This window comes from Nematolebias whitei, chromosome 7, assembly GCF_014905685.2.
Source record: "Nematolebias whitei isolate Nwh7 chromosome 7, NemWhi1, whole genome shotgun sequence".
In the NCBI taxonomy this organism is placed as follows: Eukaryota; Metazoa; Chordata; class Actinopteri; order Cyprinodontiformes; family Rivulidae; genus Nematolebias; species Nematolebias whitei.
This window is the reverse complement of record NC_056504.1, coordinates 29,752,545-29,760,222: the sequence shown is the minus strand read 5'-3', so window position 1 is coordinate 29,760,222 and position 7,678 is coordinate 29,752,545.

Sequence of the window (7,678 nt, the reverse complement as noted above, 5' to 3'; positions counted from 1 at the left end):
AGGAACTTGTTTATGTTTGTAATATTACAAGTCTAATAGAGCTTGCTTGGATCTGCAGCACATTTCCAACTCAGTATGGATCTGTGGAGTAGATAATGATATGCCATCTGTTAAAGGGTGCATTCATTCTGTTTGAGAAAAACATAATGGTTTTCAGACCCAGCCTGTTGTAGCTTTTATTAAAACATGGTAAAAGTTTTAGGATTTATTTTCAAAGAGGCCAAACAGATAGTAAACAGCTTCAGAAGAAAAATGTTTGAATTTGTTTCTCAAAATTACCGTATTTGCCAGCTTACACGTTGCATTGCCATATAAGTTGCATCAGTCCAAAAATGTCTAATAAAGTGAAAAAAAACAAGTCTCTTTGCCATTTAAGTCACATCTATTATGCGTCACCACTGACTCGTTGCGTTTGATACACGTCACCGCTGACAACCTGGAAACGTGGGCCGGTGTTGTGCCAAAAATCAATTGGCTGCCAAATGGCGGCCGTGGGAGTGTGACGGGAGGACTTTAACACTAATTTAATCATATTAACACTTAAATACAATTATTTGTTTGCTCAAAAAATTATAGCAAAGTTGTGTCTCAGTGGAAATTTTCCTTAATAAATGTACTATATTGGTCAAATCAGCTGCATTTCAAGAATCGATTTGTGGCTGCTGGAGCGCACAGAGGGAGGACTCGCTTTGTATTTCTTCAAAATTTAGCAAGATAACTACCTAAAACAATTGTTTGTTGGCTTAACATTATAGCAAAAGTGTGTCTCAGTTGAACTTTTCTTTAATAAATGCACTTTAATGGTCAAATCAGCTGCAGTTCACCTGGGCGGTGCGGCAAAATGCAGCTGATTTGATGTTTGCTCCAAGAATTCCGGAGCAAGATGAAGATGGCTTTATATGGCAAGCCAAGTGTCTTATTAATAGCCATTTTTACCTATTAATGAGACACTTGGCTTGCCATATTAGTCGAGGGCCTTCTAGCAGCTGACTATGGTAGTGTTCAATATTTTCCATGTCAGAATGAATGAAATTGTCAGCTCTCAGCCAAAAATTGGTTATAAATATGGGGAAAATGTATATTAGTCGCTTCAGGGTATAAGTCGCTGGACTTGCAAATTTATGCAACAAGGTGTGACTTATACTGTGAAAAATACAGTACTCTTAAATGACAAACACTTGTACATTTGTATTCATCATTTTAAGTGGACAGTGATCTCATTTCTGTCTTCTGTATATTTGTGTTGCGTTAGCTCTGTGAGGGGTTATAATTTTTATTTTTAAGGGTCTGATAGATCCACAACACTAATGAGTGGATAAGAAGGTTGTGATGGAAAATCTGTCATTAACTGCAAAAAGTTGGGGAGACAACATCTGTTCCACATGCTGCAAAATTCAAGAAAATTTGTCAGTAGAGGGACAGCACAGATAGCAAAACATTTTCATCAGTAGCATTGCTTCTTTGTAGAGCCAAACTCAGAGGTTGGATGGCGCGGCCCCCCTCAGTCTGGCAGATGTGTTTTTTGTCTGAAGCCTCAGAATTTCTCCAGATAAGACTCAGAGAATGTATACGTTCTGATAACTCTCTGAACAGACAGCTGTGGAGCAATAGACATACTTTAAATGTTGGTTAAAAATGTATTCTAATCACATCACTGCAAAGCTCTTACTGCAAAAAATGTTCTACTCCATGCGTACTCACCGGAAGCCCACGGTAGCAAAACAATTGAGCTTTTTATATGAATTTTACATGAATATATTAAACAAGGCTACTGAATACTTGATAGGCAAATGTGCATAGATTTAAACTTGAAGAGTATCAGCAAACATTGAAAGTTTAATCATATTTATTTATTTGAGTTTTCACAAATTTGAGTTAGACGAATGATTGTTAAGAAAAAAAAAGTTTCATCAAGTTTTGTTAACACTGTAAATGAATCCTAAAAAACAAAATGTTAAAATGGTTAAATACTTCACTGATACCTGCTCAAAATGGTTACTGGTAATAAATGCTGCTTTTCCTTAAAAACATCATTAATCATGCAGATAGTACTTTTATTCTGGAAAAAAATAACAAGCCGAAGTAGAAGTTGAAGAGAAAGTATTACATTTTAAACAAATTTATTGTGTCATATTCAGCCCAGTAAATATAGGAATGTTGTATATTTTCTTAAAAAATTGTATGTACTGGATACATACATATGTATTGGCTTGTCATCTACTGGGCTTAGCATTCTTGATTAAAATTCTAATTGGATAAATATCAAATATTTTTCTTGAAACTAATTTACAACTTTTTATTTTAGTCTTTGTTTAATAATTCAATTCTAACTTTGTAGATAATATTCTGTTTATTTCAGATTGTTTTGGGAAAAAAATTACTAACGTCACATTCAAAATCATTCAGTTTTGTTCATCTCAGTGAGCAACAAAGCAGTGATTCTGAGCAAAAATGGGGTTGTCTTGATTGTTTCATGATGCTTTATATTAACAGATGTTGGCAATATTTGTCAACATGTCCACCCAGGGGGCATCCTTACCAGATGCCCGAACCACCTCAACTGACTCCTTTTGATGTGGAGGAGCACTGGTTCTACTCCAAGTCTGTCCCGGGTGACTGAACTTCTCACTCTATATAAGGGAGAGTCCAGCTACCCTGTGGAGGAAACTCATTTCAACCACCTGTATCTGTGACCTCGTTCTTTCGGTCACTATCCATAGTTTGTGGCCATAGGTGAGGGTAGGAATGTAGACCGACTGGTATACTGAGAGCTTACAGCTCAGCTCCCTCCTTACCACAACGGACTGGCACATACTCTATAATACTGCAGGCACCTGCAGAATTCTGTCTATGAAAGTTATGAACAGAATCTGTGACAACAGGCAACTGAGCCCTGGCAGAGTCCAACTTTCACCATGAAGGGGTCCGACTTACTGGCAATGCGAATCAAATGCTTGCACCACTTGTACAGGGACCGAAGAGCCCGTAGCAATGGGCTCCGAATCCCGTATTCACAGACACCCCCCCACCCCCACCCCCCACCCACAGTGTACCCTCAGGAATATGGTCAAACGTGTTTTCCAAGTCCACAAAATACATGTAAATTGGATGGGCAAACTCTGATGACCAGTACGTAACCCAGACCTTACCAGAGAGGCTAAGAAATGTGATACCCCTATAGTTGGAGCACACCCTTCGGTTTCCCCTTTTTGATTAGGGAACCTGCGAGTCCAGTGGCACTGCCCCCAATGTCCACGTGATATTGCAAAGGCATGTTGACCAAGACAGCCCCACAACATCCAGAGCCTTAAGGAAATCAGGGTGAATCTCATCCACCCCCGGATCCCTGCCATCGCAGAGCTTTTAACTACTTTGCTGACCTCTGCCACTGTTGAACAAACCACCCTCGAAGTCCCTCGACTCAGCTTCCTCCATGAAATGCATGCCGGTGGGATTGAGAAGGTCCGAGGAGTATTCCTTCCACCTCCTTAAGACGTCACTGGTTGAGGTCAACAGCACCCCACCTTCACTGAACACAGTGTTAGTAAAGCACTGCTCTTCCCTCCTCAGCCACATGATGGTTTACCAGAATCTCCTCTGAACTAATCGAGATTCTCTATCCAAGGTCTCACCAAACTCCTCCCACATCCAAGCGTTTGCTTCAGCAACAACCAAGTCTGCAGACCACTTGGCCCCCCAGTACTCCTCAGCTGCCTCCACAGTCCCACCAGCCAACAAGGCCCGATAGGACTCCTTCTTTAGCTTGACAGCCTCCCTAAACCGTGGTGTCCACCATCAAGTTCAAGGATGGCCACTGTGAGAAGCACCAGCAACCTTGGGGCCACAGCTCAAGACAGTTAGGGTACCTCAACAGTTGAGGCATGGAACGTAGCCCACTCAGACTCAATATCCCCTGCCTCAGCTGAGATATGGTTCAAGCTCTCCCGGAGGTGCGAGTTGAAGCTCTTTCTGATAAGTTCTCCTACTATGCATTCCCAGCAAACACTCATTATGCATTTGGGTCTACCAGGTCTGTCCGGCATCTTCCCCTGCCATCTGATCCCACTCACTACCAGGTGGTGATCAGTTGACAGCTCAGCTCCTCTCTTCACCCGAGTGTCCAAAACAGTGGGCCCACTACCTGTAGGATAGGAGTCATAGTGCTCAGGTGCATGACACCATGGGCAGTGGCTGGAGGCGGGGGCCTTGGCTCTCCGACCCTGGCTTACCAAAGCTGGCTCCTGGGACATGGATTTACTTACCAGTCTAGCTTGTTTCCATAAAATGCTGCTTACATTGATTTATTTCTAATTTATGGCCCAATATTTAGCATAAACTGAATAATGGCTGGTATGTGTTAACATTTGAAATCCTGAATGCTTTTCCAAACATCCAAACACCCCCTGCCATACCTGTCATTTAGACATTAAGTCATCAAGGAATGATATAACTGTTTAAAGGAATAATATACTTTTAAAGATTTTTTTGTTTTCTGCAGTGTTGTGTCCCAACTATGCTATATTTGTATGTAGAAGTTCAGTATGTAAATTAGAAGAAAAAAATCTACAGTGCAAAAGGAATCTATGGTTTTGTTATTAATACACTCTTATCTCTCTAATCTGAGTTTAAGCAGGGTTTTAGCTGACGCCTTTTGAAGCAGCTGCAGACGTGCAGCTGTTAAATTTCACTGATCAGACATGCAGTATCAGGAGCTCAGGTTGCTTTTGCAATGGCTTAGACCCCTCCACTCACAAGATCAGACGCCATTTATTAGCATCAAATAACAACCCTCACATCTCTGATTTTACTGGTAGCCCACCCACACTTTGTTCAAAGTTAAGGGTGCCACACAGCGCTGCCAGATGTTTGTCAGTGGCCACTGCTCAACCTGTCCCGTCACGACACCACAGAACTGAAATAGTTGGGACTGCTTTTTTCAACAACTTTATGGAAAATCAAAGTCATTTTCTCACTTTTCTAATCATTTTTCCAAGCTTGCTATATAGCAGCTGTTTCCAAAATAGGAAGTTGCCTTGGCTCTCCAGGCTGCTTCTTTCTTCTGGATGGGGGAAGAAATATATAAACACACTGAGGGTTGTCCTTGACTGCTCAACACTGCTGCACAGTCTCCTTCATTGCGTCTTTCACTTGGGGAACCAAGGACAAAACTTTTAGAAACATCGGAAGTCTGGCAAGTTGGAAAAAAAAAAAAAAAAAGTCAATGCCTGAAAATGCCTGCACAAAGTCTGCACACAGATGTACACAGGGAAACCTTGGTGTTGTGTTCACATCTGTGGTCTGCAAAATCATTTTCTACATCAGCTGAGTGTGAGAACAGAAATATACCCATCAGACGTGGCAGAGGATTAGGGTAGTTTTGTCTCCTGCATGAAACTCTGGAGTATTTACATGTTCAAGAGCTCATTCAGTGGGGAAACTCCCCCTTCAAAGTTTTGTCTGAATGAAGATCTTCAGACAAATTCGCCATGTTGATGCATGAAAATATCTTGGATGTTTTTCATGTGGTTTTGGTTTTATGGCCCAAAGCTACCTGATTTAACTCGTCAATCTTCACACCAGACAGCTGCTGTTGAAAAAGAGTGATAGCACCTGGATCAAAAACATCAAATACTGCAAAGAATTTGGTTAATAAAGGAATTACTATGTTTATATATTGCAGAAATTTGAGGAGACTAAAAAAAATAGGGGGAAAATAGTCTATAAATATTCTATAAAATTATTTTTGTTGCTAGATTTGTGTGCATTTGTAAAGGGATAAAAATGGAGTAAGGCAGCGCAGCTCACTAAATGCTCTCAGAAAACAACATGTCACATGAGAAGTGCTTGGTGTTGGTGTTTGTTGGTGTTCTACGTGCAAGTATAAAAGGTGGAATGAAGAATGAAAGTTGAGGCAATAGTGGAAGTGTGCTTGTGTAGATTCTCAGTCATCCATGGCATGACATACAAAAATAACTGCCCCCAAAATAAACTTCTGTTCTGTAGTTGAAGAGGCATTTCTTCCCATCCAACAAGCTTTCTCAGTTAAAGGCAGGCAAAACATCTTAAACTGCAGAACAGAAGTCCAGTTGTGATTTATTTATTATTATTATTATTATTATTATTATTATTATTATTATTATTATTTGGGGGGATTTAACAGTAAAAGTAGTCACAAACTGAAAATGATTTGTGTTTTGCAGCAGTGTTGTCAGTCAGCAGATTCCATAACTCTTGTGAGCACAAAATATCACAGTGAGCTGCCTTTATTTGGTTGGTGTCAACTACAAAACAACATCACAACATGGCTATTTTGTGCTGAAAAGGTGACGGATGTTTTAAAAACAGGCTTAATAGATAATTTGAGAGCAGGGAAGATTATTTGGCCTTTTTCTCCTGCAGCTGCGAGCGTCGGTAAAATGCAGAAAGGCCACCTGAGGCAAGACGAGAACATGTTTCAGCTGTGTATTAAATCAAGAGATCCTTCATCCCTGCAGCAGCTTGCCCAGCTCTCAGCTCCACTGTATACTGTTTTTACTTGCCTTCTGGCTGAGTGCCATAAAAAAAATGTTTTTCTTACCTGTGTACCCAACCACTTCACCCTGGTTATATTTTTGTGCCCCTTCACTCTCCCTTGGTTTCTCTTCTATACTTTGCCAACTTACTCTCTAAATCATGTGTCAAACTCGAGGCCTGGTGGCCAAATATAGCCCTCATTGACATGTTATCTGGCCCCCAAGATGATATTTTAAATGTAAAATACTTATATTACTTTAATTTTTTCAGTAATCTTTTATTATGATGTAAAACGTGCATCAGAGAACATCAAATGAGACCAGTCAAACTATTGTTTAGGAAACTGCAACCATGAAAAGATGTTGGGTATCTAACTTGAGTTAATGTAGATTCTGATACCGGCCCTTAGTTTGGAATAGGTTTTAATTTTGGCCCCCTTTTGCAAATGAGTTTGACACCCATGTGTCTAAATGAAATTGCAGCACAAGCTTCCTGGTCTCAAGAAAGCTGTTTGTGGATCAGTGTTCACACAGGTTTGTTTTTTTTATTAATAAATGTCAGCAGAAGACTCCTACTTTTCCTTGTGCAGGCAAGGATGTAATAAAATCACAGAGAGAAAAAATTAATAAATTAAAAAAAAACATGGCATAAACTTTTTTTGCTCCAGGATGAGGTTACAGTGGCCCTGAGGTGTAAATGAACAACGTTTGAAAAAACACAATTACATTTGAAAAAAACAAAAAAAAAAAAACAGAATTGCATTAAGCCAAAGAAGCGGAAGTGGCTGAAACAGAAGTGGCCGATTTGGAAAAAAAAAAGAATTACTGTACATTAACCCAAACTAAAAGTGGTGGTGGTGGTGGTGGTGGGGTGGGGTGTTTTAGTGGGGGTTTTTTGTTTGTTTTTTTTGTTACGGTGGCCCTGAGGTGGTTTGGCTGAATGTAATTACATTTTTTCAAATGTAATTTTATTTTTATTTTTTTTCAAAATGTTCATTTACACCTCAGAGCCACCGTAGGGTTGAGCTTATGAGTTCATCTGCTCCAGCCTCTCTTTATTATATTTGTTTTACACAACTTGTTTACGTGTATATTACAAACAACAACAACAACAAAAAAAAGATGCTAGCGTGTTGACAGGCGCAGGTGAATTGTTGATGTGCACC